We start from the raw sequence: 18,604 nt of genomic DNA on the forward strand, positions 1-18,604 counted from the left end.
CAGTGAGGATTGCGCTGGGATGGCTGCAAGTGTCGCCGCATTTCCAGTGCCAACAGAGCGGCCCACAACTCACTCACCCTAACCCGTATGTGGGAGGAAACCAGAGCATCTGGAGGAAACCCACATGGTCACGTGGTGGACGTACAAATTCCTTACACCCAGTGGCAAGAATTGAACCCCAGTCTTACAGCTGGCACCGTAAAGCCTTGTGCTAACCAAATGGGAACTCTCCAAGGTCCAGTATAAACTCAGCAGGCCAAATGGCCTCTTACTTCATAAGAAATGTCTGAAATTGAGAAACTCTGTGGTTAATTATCTCCCTCTCTCCCCACCACAGTTGGGATATAATGATTCGCAGTGTTAATTGCTCCATTTGATCCAGGATGGGGGGCACCTGTCTTGTAAAGTCACTGCCCAGAAGAAGGCAATGGCAAACCACTTCTGTAGAAAAGGTTGCCAAGAACATTTATGGTCAAGACCATGTTCGCCCATGGCACATAATGATGATGATACTCAATAAATCCATAATAGATCCATAATGGATCTGTAATCCATACCTGTAAAAGAATCAATGAAAGACCACACCACTAATCAAACAGTTCAACGAGGAGCTTTGTGCCAGCTGCAGCTTGGTTTCCACTGTGTCACCCAGAGGAAAAGCACTCTGTCCCAGGTCTGTGGTTAGTAAGGAAGTTATGGCTGGTTGTAATGAAGAGGAGTGGGTGCAAAAACATTCAGTCCTCCACTGAAACGTCGGGTGGAGAGCCGATGGAATATTTCTGCTTTGCTCACAGCGAAGAGAAAAGCTCTCAGATGAGGGTGACCTCCGAGGAACTTGACCTGTTATAGTGCGGGAAAACTAGGGAAGGTTTTTAACAATTCAGCGTTATCCTAGATGACCAGGTGAGTACAGAGCAGTAGAGGGGTCGGTGCTTGGCTGAATGCATGATGTCGAGGGGGCCACTGGATTCTGTGCTATTGGGAACAGTGACCCCAGTGTTGGCTCGGTGGCCAGCTTGTGTAATTAGGTTTGCTTGGAGAATCATCAGGTTCCCCAGCGTGGACTGTTTACTCTGTGAGGACTCTGCCTGGGAAAGAAATATGATGCTGAAGGAGCCATTAAAACACAGGTGACTATTGAGAGTCTGTAAAACATATCAAAATCTGAATCAGCTTTATTATCACTGACTCACTGAACATTGTGAAATATGTTGTTGTGCAGAAGCAGTACAGTGCAAAACCATAAAAATTCCTTTAAGTTACAATAGAGTGGCAGGGTGGAAATGCGTCTCTCCCAAAGGAGGTGTAAAGCATTCCTTTCCTCTGCTAACCTGCAGGTCACTCTTGGACGAGGTGAAGCACCTGCTCAGCCCCCAGATCAGGGTCACGTGAAGCTGTGGGAGCAGGTGGTGGATGGTTGTATGAGCAGCCGGTGCGTGTTACAAGTCCTGGTTATGCCAAGCAGGCAATCTCTGAAGAGTATTGAAAATGGCAGGGGTAAAGATACTGCCCAGAAGAAGGCAATGGCAAACCACTTCTGCAGAGAAATTTTCCAAGGACAATCATGGTCATGGAAAGAACACGATTACCCGTGTCATATGACATGGCGCATAACGAACAAATAATAAGGAATGTATAATAAATAAATAATAGAGCAAAGTGGGAGCAAAATAGCAAGACAGTGATCATGGATTCCCGGACTGTTCAGAAACCTGATAGCGGATGGGAAGAGGCTGTGCCTAAAATGTTGTGTGTGCGAGACACAGTGGATAGTTGTTTCCATATTGTCCAGACAGATCATGATATACAGAAGCACATCAAGGTTGTCCAAAGGGGGAAGGAACACAGAATGCAGAATGTGGTGCTATAGTTAAACAGAAAGTTTTGTGCAGGTAGACAAAGTAATACAGCAAATGCTGGAAATACTCATTAGGTCAGGCAGCATCCGCAGTGATAGACAGAATTACATGCAAGAGCAATGATGAGGTAGACTGAGAGATCAAGAGTTCATTTTTGTTGTACAAGAGGTCCAATCAAGAACCCTATATCAGTGGGGTAGAAGCTGTCCTTAGTTTGCAGGAATTTAAATTTGCCACTATTGGAAAGGCACATTAAACACACATATTGTACATGTTTACATATTATAAACCCCTGTTGCATGCCCTTTAACAGCTTAGTTATTTTAGGGAAGGCTTGTGCCGCAGTTGTCTTTGTCACTGTGCGGACCTCTGACTGGTTTAATCCATGTGGTCACATAAAATCAAATTTACTGAAAAATAATCAGTAAATGCCCAAGAAAAGCCCGTGATCTTGATTTACTGAAAATCTCTAACTCGAGTCGGAAAATTTGCTAGTGCTGCACGAAGGGGTTTAAACTAGATTTGCAGGGGGGATGGGAACCAGAGAGCCAGAGAAGATAGTGGGCTGGTTGTGGAGGAAGATGTTGTTAAGCCTACATACAAAGTGAGAAATGGAATAGTTGAGCATGGTGGGACTAATGTTCTGAGTTGTGTCTGTTTCAAGGCCAGGAGTGTTGTAGGAAAGGTGAATGAGCGAAGGGCATGGATCAGCATGTGGAATAATACCATTGTAACTATTAGTGAGACTTGGCTGTAGGAGGGGCAGGGCTGGCAGCTCAGTGTTCCAGGGTTCCATTGTCTTAGACGTGATAGAGCGGAATGCATTAAAGGGGAGGGGTGGTGTTACCAGTCAAGGAAAATGTCACGGGGGAACTCAGACAGGACAGACTGAAAAGTTCGTCAACTGAAGCTATGTGGTGGAACTGAGGAATAAAATGGGACCACATTAATGGAATTATATTATAGACCTCCCAGTAGTCAGCAGGACTTAGAGGAGCAAAAATATAGAGAGACCACAGACTGTTGCAAGAAACATAAGGTTGTGATAGTAGGTGATTCTAACTCTACATATTGACTGTGACTCCCTTACTGTAAAAGGGCTGGATGGGATAGAGTTTGTCAAATGTGTTCATGTAAGTTTCCTTAATCAGCACATAGAGGTCCCAACAAGAGAGCGTAATACTAGATCTCCTCTTAGGAAATGAAACGCGGCAGGTGACAGAAGTTTGTAGAGGGGAGCACTTCGGATCAAGTGATCATAATGCCATTAGTTTCAAGATAATTATGGAGGGGGATAGGTCTGGTCCTCAGCTTGAGATTCTAAATTGGAGATAGGCCAATTTTGGATGGTATCAGAAAGGATCTGGCAAGTGTGGATATTTAAAAAGCCCTTAGCCTCTGGTGAGGTGCCAGAGGATTGGAGAATAGCTAATTTTGTTCCGTTGCTTAAGAAGGGCTTTAATAATAAGCCAGGAAATTATCTGCTGGTGAGTCTGACATCTGTAGCAGGTGAGTTATTGAGAGGTAATCTAAGGAACCAGATATTTAAGTATTTGGATAGACAGGAACTGATTAGAGATAGTCAGCATGGCGTTGTGTGTGGTAGGTCATATCTAACCAATCTTATAGAGTTTTTCAAGGAAGTTACCAGGGAAGTTGATGAAAGCAAGGCAGCGGATGTTGTCTACATGGACTTTAGCAAAACCTTTGACAAGGTCCTGCATAGGAGTTTGGTCAAGAAGGTTCAGTCACTTGCCATTCAGGATGTGATAGTAAGTTGGATTAGACTTCGGCTTCACAGAGGAAGCCAGAGAGTGGTGGTAGATGGTTGATGGGAAGCCTGTGGCTTGTAGTGTGCTGCAGGGACTTCTGCTGGGTCCATTGTTGTTTGTCATTTATATCAACGATTTGAATGATAATGTGGTTAAATGAATCAGCTAATTTGCAGATGACAGCAAGATTGGGGGTGTAGTGGACAGCGAGGAAAACTATCAAAGCCTGCAATGGAATCTGGACCAGCTGGAAAAATGGCAGATGGAATTTAATGCAGACAAGTGTGAGGTGTTACACTTTGGGAGGACCAACCAGAGTTCGCGGTTGAGCACTGAAGACTGCGGTAGAACGAAGGGATCTGGAAATGTGGATCCATAATTCCTTGAAAGTAGCATCAAGGGTAGATATGGTCATAAAGAGAGCCTTTATTAATCAAACTATTGAGTACAGGAGTTAGGATGCTATGTTGAAGTTGTAGAAGATGTTGGTGAGGTCTACTTTGGAGTAATGTGTGCAATTCTGGTAAGCTCCCTGTAAGAAAGATATCAATGAGATTGAAAGAGCGCAGAGAAAATTTACCGGGATGTTGCCGGGACTTGATGATCTGAGTTTTAGGGAAAGGTTGAATAGGTTAGACTTTATTCCCTGGAGCGTAGGAAAATGAGGGGAGATTTTATGGCGGTATACATAATTACAAGTGGGGGGTGGTATAGATGGGGCAAATGCAAGCAGCCTTTTTCCACTGAGGTTAAGAGAGACTAGAACTAGAGGTCATGAGTTAAGGGTGAAAGGTGAAATGTTTAAGGGGAACATGAGGGGGAACTTCTTCACTCAGAGTGGTGAGAGTGTGGAATGATCTGCCAATGAAGGTGGTGGATGCAGGTTTGATTTCAATACTTAACAGAAATGTGGATAGGTACATGGATGGCAGAGGTACGGAGGGCTATGGTCTGGGAGTAGGCCGATGGGACTATGCAGATTAATAGTTCGGCTGTAGGGCCTGTTTCTGTGCTGTGGTGTTCTATGACTTCATGACTCTGCAGCTTAAAAGATTAAAGATGAAAATTATGCAAAGAAAACTGGTGGAATTTTATTAAAGCATCATCTAATCTCCTCTGGTGTAAATTGTGGGTTTGACTGTTCGGTGATTATAACAGGACATTGCTAGCACTGTGAGTTTGGTGTGGAGTTTAGTTTAACCTGCCAGGTGCAATGAACGTTGGTGCTCAGGTGTTCCCTGGGCTGTGGTGTGAATGAGAGCTAGTTAGTTGCTGAAGTAGGGACGACTCCTAAGTGTAGCTAGCTCTCTGCCTGCAAGCGGGAGGCTGCTAAAACAGGGATAGGGAAGGGCCAGGGCAAACACTTTCATGTTAATGTGAAGGGAAAAGGCTGGCAGAATTAGGGAACCCTGGCTGACGAGGAGATTGAAACTCCGGTCAGGAAAAATGAAGGAGGCGTCTGTCAGGTATAGACAGCAGGAGTCAAGTGAGTCTCTTGAAGAATATGAAGGATGTAGAGGTACACTTTAGGAAATAGATGGCAAGTAGAGGACATGAAATATCCTTGGCAGATAAGGTGAAGGAGAATCCTGTAAGATTCTATAATAATATTAAGAGCAAAAGGGTTAATGGAAAGAATAGGTTCCCCTTAAGGATCAGCATGATCATCTATGTCTGGATCCACTGGACATGAGCAAGGTCTTAAATGAATACTTCTGCCTGCATTTACCACAGAAAACGTAAGAACATTTGAGCATAAGAAAAAGAAGCAGGTGTAGACTATCTGGCCCTTCCAGCCTGCTCCATTCAATAAGATGGTGGCTGATCTGGCCGTGTACCTGCCATTTCCCCATAACCCTTAATTCCCTTGCTATGCAAAATCTACCTGTGTCTTAAATATATTTCATAAGGTAGTCCCTACTGCTTCCCCAGGCAGAGAATTCCACAGATTCACTGCTCTCTGGGAAAAGAGTGATGACGCTTATGTCATCAGGACTTTATTAAACCACAAACATTATGGCAGCTCAGCTTTCTATTTCATGTGACTTCATCAAGACTCTTGATGAAGTGTATCAGCCCAAAACGTCAACTGTTTATTCCTCTCTATAGATGCTGCCCGACCTTCTGAGTTCCTCCAGCATTTTGAGTGTGTTACTCAACATTATTTACAAATTTCATAAACTTAATCAATAGTTTGTAAAGTTCATATGGAGAGTAATTATTGCATAATCAATAGCTGCTGATCTGACAGACATATTTATCAAGCTGCTGAGAGTTCAGGTTCAATCCTTGAAATAGGCATGTGAGACCTGTGTCAGTGTTGGGTGAAGTGAGATGGGTCTTCAAGGATAACAAGGGGCTGAATGTAACCTTCACCTATAATGATATCATGAGGTGAGGAGAATGAATAGAAACACTCACTGGCCACCTTATTAGGTACACCTGTACACCCACTTGTTGATGCAAACGTCTTATCAGCCAATCACATGGCAGCAACTCAGACATGGTTCAGAGTTTCAGTAGTTGTTCAGACCAAACATCAGAATGGAGAAGGAATGCGATCTTAGTGACTTTGATCATGGAATGCTTCGAGTATCTCGGAAACTGCTGATTTCCTGTGGTTTTCATGCACGGCAGTCTCTAGTGTTTACAGAGAATAGTGAGAAAAAGGAAAACCATCCAGTGAGTGGCAGTTATGTGGTCAAAAACACCTTGTTAATGAGGGAGGTCAGCGGAGAATAGCAAGACTGGTTCAAGTTGATGAGGAAGGCGACAGTAACTCAAATAACAGTGGAGTGCAGAAGAGCATCTCTGAACACCTGATATGTCAAACTTTGTAGTGGATGGGCTATGGCAGCAGAGGACCACACGGGGTTCCACTCCTGTACCGAGTACAGTGTCCACTGACTGTATATTGTTCATGTCTGTGAGAGTTGTGGGAACCACACGGTAAGATTTCTGGTTGTATTGCTGTATTAATGATAAAGAACCATTTTATTCACCTACCTTTTTTTTTGGCGTATGCCTGCGTGCGTGCGAGTCTGTGCGTGTGCATCTGCGTGTCCGTGCGTGCGTCCATGAGTGCGTCCGTGATGATGGATTTTTCATGGCTTTTTTCCAAGGCGCAGAGCGAGTGGGAGAGACTGTGTGGCGCACCACTCCCCGCGCAGACATTTTTGTAGTATTTTCCCTTTGTTTCACGAGGTCGAGTTGCGGTCTCGACACTCAACCCGGCACGGATGGAAAGCGTACTCGGAAGCGGACCTGACTGGTTTCGAACCCAGGAACCTCTGCTCCCGGGTCTGGCGCCACCAGCTAGCCCTCACCTACCTTTCTAAGATCCACCATAATGGAGAACTGACGGCGATACACTGGCAATGAAAATTGGGTATTGGCTCTACGGCAGGATACAAGCATAAGAGAAAGACATCCCAGTTCTGTGGCCAGAATGGTAACTGTAAGTTGAGCTGAACTGAAATATTACGAGTAATTGTAGCCACTTGTTCCAACTGTGGAATGAATATTGGCAATCCTGAGAGTAAATGATGTTGTTGACATCCAGGTGAGGATAGAGAATGGAGATGAAGAGACCTATGACCTATACTGGTACTTAGTGCTAGAGACAGGCAAAATGCTTATTACCACCACAGACCGCAGATAAATCTCTGAAGGGGATATCTTGAAGGGACGTTCAAATCCAATTCCTCTGGAGATATTTCCAAGTTACATATTACATGTAGTTAGTTACCTGAAGGGACATAAGTATGTCCTCAGGTGACAGACCCTGGCCAAAAAGTACCACTTTCAGATCTTTTTAGGTTAGGTGCCGTGGGGTTGATTGGATCGCGGGCTGTCAAACCCAGAGCCGTTTCAGGCAGAGTTGTTTGACGCCTGGTTCTGGGGAAGTGGGAGGCATGCAGTGATGGATGTGAAGCTGTTTTGGTCAAAAACGTAGAGCTGAGATTCAGGCAAAAGACACGTAGTAACAGCAGCATTGTTTCTTTTCTTTGTGGCTGGGTCATGTAGATGCTACGAAAGCCTTTGGTAGGAAAATGGTGGGGTGGTAATGGCGCGATGTTCAAGTCATGTTCAGGAAAGATGCAGGAAGCTTTGCTGTGAACTATTCAGCAAGTCGTCTGGATCCTGAGTAGAAATTCAGGACGATGTCAAGTTTTAATTGTGGCCAGTTTGGGGCAGGTTCCTCAAGAAGGCAGTTGACGGTAAGGCTGGTGGTCCCAATTTGCCTTAAGTGGAAGGGAGAAAATGAGAATAAGAGTCAGAATTAGGTTTATATCACTGCCATATATTGCGAAAATCTGTTGTTTTGTAGCATAAAATACTATAAATTACAGTTATAATACATAAAAACAGATAAAAAGTGCAAAATAGTGAGGTGAGTTTCCTGGACCATTCATAAATCCAATGGTGAAGGGAAAGACGATGTTGCTAAAATGTTGCACGTGTGGTTTCAAGCTCCTGTACCTCCTGCTAGTAATGAGAGGAGGGCAGGCGTGTTCTGGATGGTGAGAGTCCTTCAAGATGGATGCCACTTTCTTGAGGCAGTGTCTTTTGAAGACATCGTCAATGGTGGGGAGACTAGTGCCCATTTTGGAGCTGGCTGATTTTACCACCCTCTGCAGTTTTTTTTCCGAACCAGTGGTTTGGTCCCTCCATACCAGGAGGTAATGCAACCAGTCAGAATGCTCTCCCCAGAAAGTCTGCAGAAATTTGCTGAAGTCTTTGGTGACGTACCCAATTTCCTCAAACTCCTATTGAAATATAGCCACTGGACAGTCTTCTTCATCTTTGCACCAATATGTTGGGGAAAAAAAAAGGAAAGGAAATTGCCTTTTAAACTCACGAGAGAGCATAGGCCATCAACTTTTTGCTGTTGATGTTTCTGTAGCAGGCAATTACGAGGTCGAGTTGCTAGCTCGATGCTCAACCCAGCACGGATGGAAAGCGTGCCTGGGGAGCCAGCTGGGTTTGAACTCAGGAGCCTTCGCTCCGAAGTCCGGCGCTGACGCCACTACGCCACCAGCTGGCTATCAATATGTTGGACCTAGGGTATATGTTGACACCCAGGAACCTGAAGCTGCTCACCCCTTCCACTGCTGATCCCACTGTGTGTTTTCCCAATTTCCCCTTCATGAAGTCCACATTCAATTCCTTGGTCTTACAGACATTGAGTGTAAAGTTGTTGTTTTTGTGACATCAGTCCACCAGCCAATCTGTCTCACTCCTGTACAGCTCCTCGTCGCCATCTGAAATTCTACCGACAGCTGGGTCAACAGCGAATTTATAGATGGCATTTGCGCTGTGTCTAGCCACACAGTCGTGTGTGTAGAGAGAATAGAGCAGTGATCTCATCGAAACCGATGAATATTGAGAGGCTTAGAAAGAGTGGATGTGGAGAGGATGTTTCTAATAGTAGGTGAGTCTAGGACTAGTGGGCACTGCTTGGGAATACAAGGACATTCCTTTAGAACAGCAATGAGGAATTTCTTTAGCCAGAGGGTGGTGAATCTGTGTAATTCATTCCCGTAGATGGCTAGAAAGGCCAAATCATTGGGTACAATTAAAATGGAGTTTGACAGGTTCTTGATTGGTAAGAGTGTCAAAGATTACAAGGAAAATGCAAGAGAATGGGGTTGAGAGGGAAAATAAATAATACATAGAGCAGAGGAGATTTACAAGGATGTTGCCTGGATTGGGGAGCATGCCTTATGAGAATAGGTTGAGTGAACTTGGCCTTTTCTCTTTGGAGCGATGGAGGATGAGAGGTGACCTGATAGAGGTGTAGAAGATGATGAGAGGCATTGATCGTGTGGATAGTCAGAGGCTTTTTCCCTGGGCTGAAATGGCTAACACGAGAGGGCATAGTTTTAAAGTGCTTGGGAGTAGGTACAGAGGAGATGTCAGGGGTATGTTTTTTACGCAGAGAGTGGTGAGTGCGTGGAATGGGCTGCCGGTGACAGTGGGGGAGGCGGATACGATAGAGTCTTTTAAGAGACTCCTGGACAGGTACATGGAGCTCAGAAAAATAAAGGGCTATGGGTAACCCTAGGTAATTTCTAAGGTAAGGACATGTTCAGCACAGCTCTGTGGGCCAAAGGGCCTGTATTGTGCTATAGGTTTTCTATGCTTCTGTTTCTAAATCAGCTATAATGGAATGGCAGAGAAGACTTGATGGGCCAAATGGCCTAATTCTGTTCCTATGTCTTATGGTCTTGTCCTTTTGGATATATTGTTGAGTCCATCACTGTTTTGTTGGCCAATAATAAAGGATGCTTGGTTGAAAGCTCTATCCCATCTACTGTATTTGCCTTACTGAAAACCAATATATGGTTGTTACACTTCATTCAACATCCTCCACAACACTCCCTCAATATTCCATGAGTGGTGTCAGCCCTGTAGGCTCTATCCCAGGAGCAGGATTTCAAATGAGTTTCTACCATAAGCTAACAGACTGATGGTGGCCCTTTAAGTGATAATAGGCTTGTGCTTCACCCTCCTGAGATTGTGTCCAATTGTTGGCTGTAGTTTGTGGCGTGATAAAATATAAACACAACAGGTTAAGTTGTTCACACATATTTTTCCCCGCTTGACGAGTTGCCCTCGCAAAACACCGCTGCCAACTCACCGAGAGGTTATGGTCATTGTTTTTCTTTGTGTTAATATTTCACCGGCGTACGGCTCCTTTAACATTGGGAAATCTTTGTCCAGGGTTATGTGGCAAGCTTAGATGCATCACGGAAAAATTCCGAGGCATCAGAAGATCATGCTGTCCATACAGTGCAGGGAAAGGGTGCGACAATCTGGCAAAATGTATAATGCAACCATCACTTTAACACAGCTAAATTAGTGATGGCAGATATAAAATTGGCATTAGTCCCACTCCTCAATTTAAAAAACGTTGTGATGTATGTGGAGCTGAGCTGCACAACAACTGAGGCACATACGATAGTAAAATATCCTAAGCTGCTCAATTGATCTGTTGTTATAATGTTTAATATAGTGCCAGATGGTCCTGGAGTAGGTGACCGACAAACTTGTCACTGTGCTTGGTTTTAAAGAGTGTATCAAAGGAGATTAGAAGCAGAGGTTCACAGAACATAGAAGAATACAGGCCATTCGGCCCACAATGTTGTCCTGAACCAGTTCAAAAGCACATCAAGAACACCCAGACACTAATCCCTCCGACCTACACCATGGCCATATCCCTCAACTTCCTTACATCCATGTGCCTATCCAACATCTCTTAAAAGCCTCGAATGTATTTGTCTCCACTACTAAACCAGACAGCATATTCCAGATACTCACCACTCTCAGAGTAAAAAACTTACCCCTCACATCCCCATTGAATCCCCCCTCCCCCCACCTTCAGTATATCTCCTCTGGTATTAGACATTTCTACCCTGGGAATAGATATTTCCTGTCTAACTCTGTCTATGCCTCTCTTTTAAATCTTATAAACCTCTATCAGATCTCCCCGGCGCTCCAGAGAAAACAACCCAAGTTTGCCCAGCCTCTCGTGACTGCACATGCCCTCTAAACCAGACAGCATCCTAGTAAACCTCCTTTGCAACCTCCCCAAAGCCTAAACATCCTTCCTATAGTGGGATGACCAGAACTGTGTGCTATACAGGTTCAGGGAAGTAATTTTGGATTTTGGGGCCAAGGCAGCTGAAGGCAAGGCAACACGCACAAAGTACTGGAGGAACTCAGCAGGTCAGGCAGCATCTATATGAAAATGAATAAACAGTTGACGATTCGGACCAAGACCCTTCATCAGGACTGGAAAGGAAGGGGGATGATGCCAGAATAAAAAGGTGAAGGCAAGGCCCCAGAAGTTTTTTTTATTTATTCAGATGCATTGTGGAACAAGCTCTTCCAGCCCTTTGAACTGTGCTACCCAGCAACCCCCAATTTAACCCTAGCCTAATCACAGGACAATTTACAATGACCAATTAAGCTACCATGCAGTATGTCTTTGGGCTGTGGGAGGAAACTGGAGCACTTGGAGGAAACCCACACGGCCACGGGGAGAACGTACCAACTCCTTACAGGCAGCAGTGGAATTGAACCTGGGCCGCCTGCACTGTAAAGCATTGTGCTAACCACTACACTACCGTGCCAGCTCATGTGGATGAAGAATGAGTAAAAGGCCAAAATTGGAGGGGCACCCTTCACTCAAAGGCTTGCAGGTTGGAAGAGCTCCATATGTTCTTTAGCTTAAGTCAGTGCTACCAGAAAGAGGGAGATTGGATCTGTGGCCAGATTGCAGACTCAGCTCCTGCCCCACATCCCTGAATAACATTGGTAAGAAAAATCTATCAGCCTTGGGTTTAAAATTAACATATGACCTCACATTGATTGCCTTACACTTCCATACACTAACAAGCCGTGTGCTCATCAATTTCATTCCTAAAAGGCCTCGCTCTCTTTTAGAAACTTGGAAAGAGGCCCTTCAGCCCATCAAATCCAAGATGATCAAGGTGCCCACCTAAGTTGGTCACCTTTGTCCACATTTGGCCTACATCCCTCTAACCTTTCCTATTCAGATACTTATCTAAATGTCTAACAGAGACATGCCTGTCTTTATTTGTCAAGGTGTTGAATTTAAGAGTCAGGAAGTTACGTTACAGCTTCATATAACTTTGGCTAGGCTGCATTTGGAGTATTGCACTCATTTCCGGTCGCCACTTTGTAAGGAGGCTTAGAGGTGGTGCAGAAAAGGTTTTCCAAGTTGCTAAGCAACACACACATAGTACTGGAGGAAATCAACAGGTCAGGGCAGCGTCTATGGAAAAGTGTAAACAGTCGATGCTTTGGGCCAAGACACTTCATCGGGACTCAGATTAAGATTTCGTAGAGGGGGAGCAGTGAGAGACAGTATCACTGAACTCCCGTCAAAGGGATAATTTAAACTTCTTCAGGGTTGGCATGGCTCGAAGAGACTTGGCAGTCCAGTATTATTATCCCCAACACATGAAAGTGTGCAGAAGCTGATGTGTGCTGATTTGGAATTCCAGCATCAGCAGATTTTCTCCTTTGCTTCCCAAGAAGCTGCCTGGATTGTGCTATGAAGAGAGGTTGGACCAACTTGAGTTGTTTTTTTTGTCTGGAGCAGTGGAGGCTGAGAGAAGAGCTGATAGAAGTTTATTAGAGGAATGGATGGAGAAAACAGCTAAGACCTTTTCCCCAGGTCCAAGTGTCTAACACTAGAGGGTATTTGAATTGAGAAAGGGTATGTTCAAAGAGACATTTTGGACAAGCTTTCTACATAGAGAGTGGTTTAGCCTTCGGTTTAAGATGGCGCTGGTGAAGCCCAGTGACTACTAATTGGTGGCAAACAAAACAAAGAATGTAACTAACTACTTTACTGATAACAAATGTTCTGGTAAAATTTATGGTAAATGATCACTGCAAACAATGAGGAGGTGAATGAGGTGAGACTGAGTTGAGGGTTGAAGCGTGCGGGTGTGCGTAAAAGTTTGAGACAGAGCAGAGCAATATCGGAGGGGAGGCGAGACAGATTCGAAGCCCGTCTACCTAAACCAAGAGCAAGGTTTGAATGATCTAAGCGCCAAGCCGATTTGGAAAGGTCGGGTACGGGCCGAAACTTGGCAGTGTGGTCCAGGCCCCGAGCATGTTGATGCAACAGGACCTGGGTCCTAGAACGAGGGACGACCCGATGTTTGGACGATTTAAACGCTGGGCCAGGTGGATTGCAAAGGCAGGGTGTCGGGACCAGAGACAAGGGTTGGGCCAGTTCTGCTTGCTGCTCTTGTGACAATTACTCAGCTCTGCACTGAACTGAGCCTGAGGCTGAGGCCTGCTCCTGCTCCAGCTCCTCCTGGCTTCCTGCCTGTGAACTCACTTTCGTCCTGATCACTATTTGCTTACTTTTACTCTTTGCATGATTTGTTTTTTTTCCCCTCACTTTGCATCTTGCATGTTTGACAGCCTTTTTAATAAGTTCTTTAGGCTTTCTTTGTTTTGTGGCTGCCTGTAAGGAGATGAATCTCAAGGTTGTATAATGTATACATACTTTGAAAAGAAATGTACTTTGAACTTTACTTTGGAAGGCTCCGCCAGGGGTGGCGGCGGAGGCAAAAGCAATAGAGGTTTTTAAGAAACTCTTAGATTAGATTAGATTAGATTATGAGGACCCTCAGTCCTCGTTTATTGTCATTTAGAAATGCATGGATTAAGAAATGATACAATGTTCCTCCAGTGATATCACAAAAAAAAGGACAAACCAAAGACTAACACTGACAAAACCACATAATTATAACATATAGTTACAGCAGTGCAAAACAATACCATAATTTGATAAAGAGCAGACCATGGGCACCGTAAAAATAAATCTCAAGTCCCAATCGACTCCGATAGTCCCCAATAGCAGGCGGCAAAAAGGGAGAAACTCCCCTGCCATAAACCTCCAGGCACCTACAACTGCCGATGCATTGGAAGCACCCGACAACAGCCGACACTGAGTCCATCCGAAAACTTCGAGCCTCCGACCAGCCCCTCCGATACAACCTCCCAAGCACCATTCTCTGCTGAGCGCCTTCGACCTCGTCCCGGCCGCCGAAACAAGCAAAGCCGAGGACTCAGAGACCTACTCCTCCAGAGATTCCAGACCACACAGTAGCAGCGGCAGCGAAGCGGGCATTTCAGAAGTCCCTCCAGATGTTCCTCCGTACTCTCACGTCTGTCTCCATCAAATCAGAATTGTGCACGGTACCCTACTTAACAAATACAGATATCATTTCTGGAGCGGCCACGTGCGCTGCGTCGTGCCACCATCTTCTCCTCCCTCCTAGATATGCAGAGAATGGAGAGATTTGGACATTATGTACGCAGAAGGGATTAGTTTAGTTAGGCATTTAATTACTAGCTTTACTAGTTCAGCACAACATTATCGGCCAAGTGGCTTGTTCCTATGCTGTACTGTTCTATGTTCTTATGGTTACAGATCCCGCAACCCACCTGGGTGAAGAGATGCTGTACAGATCAGCGCTGCCCCAGTTGCCTCCATCTCTCACGGTCGAGAGTGAGTGCCTGGGTTGCGGCAAAGCTCTCTGCGGTCCACTCTGCAACGTTGTCCGCCCATTTCCTCCTCTGTCTGCCCCTTTTCCTTTTCCCCCGCACCGTTCCCCGAAGAATGGTTTTTGAGAGTCCACCTGGTCTTGTTTTGTGGCCGTGCCAGCTCAGTTTCCTCTTCGTTGCTGCGGGAAGTAGATCTTCATCGTGTCTCATGTGCTATGGTTCTTCATACTTTGTCGTTTGAGACATGGTCTGTATAGGAGATGCCCAGGAGCCTTCTGAAGCATCTCATTTCTACTGCCTAGATCTTCTTTGGAGTTTTGCTGTCAAAGTCCATGATTCGCATGCCTACAAGAAGACAGAGAGCACAAGTGCATACAGGAGTTAACGTGGATATACCTCTATATACTTTTAAATGCTGTTATTGCTACTTTTTCTGGCAGCTCATTCCTTCTGCATGAAAAAGTTGCCGATAAGGTCTTTTATAAACTTTTCCCCTCTCACCATAAACCTTTAATTTTTGTTTCTCTTTCCCTGGGGGAAAAACCTGCATTTACCCTCGAGCTTATGTAACCCCCTCTTGTTATTCAAACCATGGTGTCCATGTATCATTCGGGTGAATCTAAACTGCACTTCCTCCGAATGTCAATTCGTACTTCGCAATGTGTTTAGGAATGACTAGGTTGAGATGTGATCTGTCTAGGACTTAAATGTTACCACAACATAACTTCTATTTCCTTGTAGTCTGTTCTCCTAGGTACAAAAAGGTCAACGTTCTTTAAGAATCTAATTATTTCCTTATACGTCCAATGGTATTTTTATATCATCATTTCTCTTCAAACCTCCACTGCTTCTTTTTCACCATTCAGATAACTTATCTCTCAGGCTCAAGAAGGGGTGACTTCACATCTGTCCCCACCAAAATCTATTTGTTGCAGCTTGCTCAATCAATGACCAAGACATAACAAACACAAGAGATTCTGCAGATGTTGGAAATCCAGAGCTCTCACTCAAAATGCTGGAGGAACTCAGCAGGTCAGGCAGCATCTATGGAGGGGAGTAAGCAGAGGATGTTTCAGGCCTAGATCCTTCCATCGTGAGCCCCATGCTGGACATTTGAGTACCAGCCTGTTTTCCGTTTCATCAGCTTCCACCCTGCCATCAATTTCCTTACCAGGTCTGCTGACCTTTATAGAAAAGGAAAGCTCAGACAGACATCTTGGTCAGCATGGATGAGTTTGGTTGCCGGGCCTGTTTCTGCATATGGCTGTAAGGATGGTGAAAATAACAAGAGAAAATACTGTAGATGAGAAAATCTGAACTATAGAACAGGAAGTTCTGAAAACATTCAGCAAGTAAGGCAGAGTTAGCATCAACTCTTTTCTTTTCCACAGATGCAGCTTGACCAGCTGAGGGGTTCCAGCTTCCTCTGCTGAGATGAGGAGGGTCTTGGGGAAGTGGGGTGGTGGGGTCGTGGAGGAATTTGAAAACAAGAGTCAGAATCAGGTTTATTATCATTGGCATGTGTCGTGAAATGTGTTGCATTGTAGCAGCAGTGCAGAACAAGACATTAAAAAATTACAATTAGAGATGAACAGTGCAAAAAGCGGGCAAAGTAGTGAGGTAGTGTTCGTGGACCATTCAGAAGTCTGCTGGCAGAGGAGAAGCAGCTGTTCCTAAAACATTAAGTGTAGGTCTCAGGCTCCTGTATCTCCTCCCTGATGGTAGCATGTCCTGGATGGTGAGGACCCTTCATGCTGGGAGCTGCCCTCTTGAAGTATTGCCTTGTGAAGATACCCTCGATGATGGGGAAGCTGCTGCCCATGATGGATTCGGATGAGTTTACAGCCCTCTACAACTTTTTTGAATCTCATGCTGTGGCCCCTTCATACTAGACTACATATTGTGTCATACACACAACATGCTGGACGAGCTCAGTAGGTCAGGCAGCATCCATGGTTGGGAATTTGAGTCGACGTTTTGAGCCGAATGCCTTCATTGGGACTTATTCCCATCCGTAGATGCTGCCTGATCTGCTGAGTTCCTCCAGCACAGTGGCTCTATCACTCTCGACTTCCAGCCCCTGCAGTACCTCATGTGCCTTTGTAACACGTAAGATGGGTGAGAATCTTAGCCTCGAGACAGGAGTGAAGCAGGAGCCAGTGCTGTCTCAATGCAAAACAAGCCCCGGCAGAGGAAGTAGCTTCGTGTCTGATAGCGGCTTTTTGTGTGCTGTGCTATTGCAGTATGTGACAACATAGACTGCCCAAGAATGGAAATATTTCCACTGCTGTAAAGGCTGCAATGGTGTGCAATTCTGGGTATTAACCTAAGTGCATTTCCCACAGGATTGTGGGGCATTTGCTTAAGTTCAACAATGCAGGCTGGTTTTGATAAGGCTTGTCTCTGTTTAGATTGCTCACGAAAACTGTCCTGGATGGAAATTTCCCATCAGCTTGATCTACAAACTTTGCTAAATTACCTTTTGGTGGTTGAGCTCAATTTGCATCATTGCTCCGGTTCAGCCATTTTCCAAGGATCGCCTGATGATCACATTGTATTGCTTCAGACGGGCAGTGCAACACCTTCCAACTGCCATTACTTAATGCACAGTTGAAAATCAATCGATAGTGGTACTATTAAACAAATCGACCAGTCTACTGTTGATAACCGAACCTGTATGGGTAGAGTGTTAGAAATAGTTTGATAGTAGTTTTGTTTTTTGCACTCCCATATCTCACATGCACACACATCAAAGTTCAAAGTTCAAAGTAAAATAGAATTTACTATCAGAGTCCATACATTTCACCAAATACAACCCTGAGGTTCTTTATTCTGTGGTCATACTTAGCAGTTGTAACTGTAATCTGTAAACAGACTGCGCAAGTGCAGATAATAACTAAATAGCAATAAACAATGAGCATGAAGTAGCAAGATCAAAGCGTCCTTTGATGAGTGTTGTTAGCCCCTTTTATTCAAGAGCCTGATGGTTGAGGAGCAGTAACTGTTCTTCAACCTGGTGGTGCGAGTCCTGAGGCACCTGTACCTTCTACCTGATGGCAGCAGTGAGAAGAGACCATGGCCTGGGAGGTGGGTATCTTTGGTGACGGATGCTGCTTTTCTACGGCAATGTTTCATGTAGATGTGCTCGATGGATGGGAGGGTTTTACCCACGATGTACTGGGCTGAGTCCACTTCCGTTTGTACGATTTTTCACTAAAAGGCATTGGTGTTCCCATACCAGGCCACAATGCAGCCAGTCAGCACACTTCCCACCGCACATCTATAGAAGTTTGCCAAGGTTTTTGATGACATGCTGAATCTCCGCAGACTCCTGAGGAAGTAGAGGCGCTGTTGCACTTTCTTCCCAATTATATTTATGTGATACGTTCAGGACAAGCCCCCTGAGATAGTGACACCCAGGAATTTAAAGTTACTGACCCTCTCCACCTCTGATCTTCCAATGAGGACTGGCTCCTGGACCTCTAGTTTCCCTCTCCTGAAGTCTGCAATCCGTTCTTTGGTTTTATTGATATTGAGGGAGAGAGGTTGTTGTTATTACAGCCCTCAGCCAAATTTTCAATCTCCCTCCTGTATGCTGATTCATCACTTTCTTGGGCACTGGTACGATTGAATCCTGCTTTAACCAGGTAGGTACCATACACTGCCAGAGCGAGAGGTTGAAGATATCCGTGATTATCAGTTATCAGTGAATCTAGCCAGTTATCACTGAATTTAGCCAGTTGGTCAGCATATGTCTTCAGCACTCGGCCTGGTACTCCATCCAGACCAGATGCTCTCCTTGGATTCACCCTCTTGAAAGCAGCCCGCACATCATCTTCAAGTACTGAGACCAAAGGATCATCAGGAGACATGGGGGTGCGCGATAGTTCCTACTTGTTCTAGTGGTCAAAGTGA

General features: G+C 44.9%; 1 long non-coding RNA gene across 1 annotated transcript in view; it reads left to right on the forward strand.

Annotated features, from left to right (window-relative positions):
- LOC140187881 (uncharacterized) overlaps nt 1–18,604 on the forward strand; it is a 43,301-nt gene that overhangs the window by 23,306 nt on the left and 1,391 nt on the right. The gene's annotated exons all lie outside the window — the stretch shown is intronic.

The sequence above is a fragment of the Mobula birostris genome, chromosome 25, assembly GCF_030028105.1.
Source record: "Mobula birostris isolate sMobBir1 chromosome 25, sMobBir1.hap1, whole genome shotgun sequence".
In the NCBI taxonomy this organism is placed as follows: Eukaryota; Metazoa; Chordata; class Chondrichthyes; order Myliobatiformes; family Myliobatidae; genus Mobula; species Mobula birostris.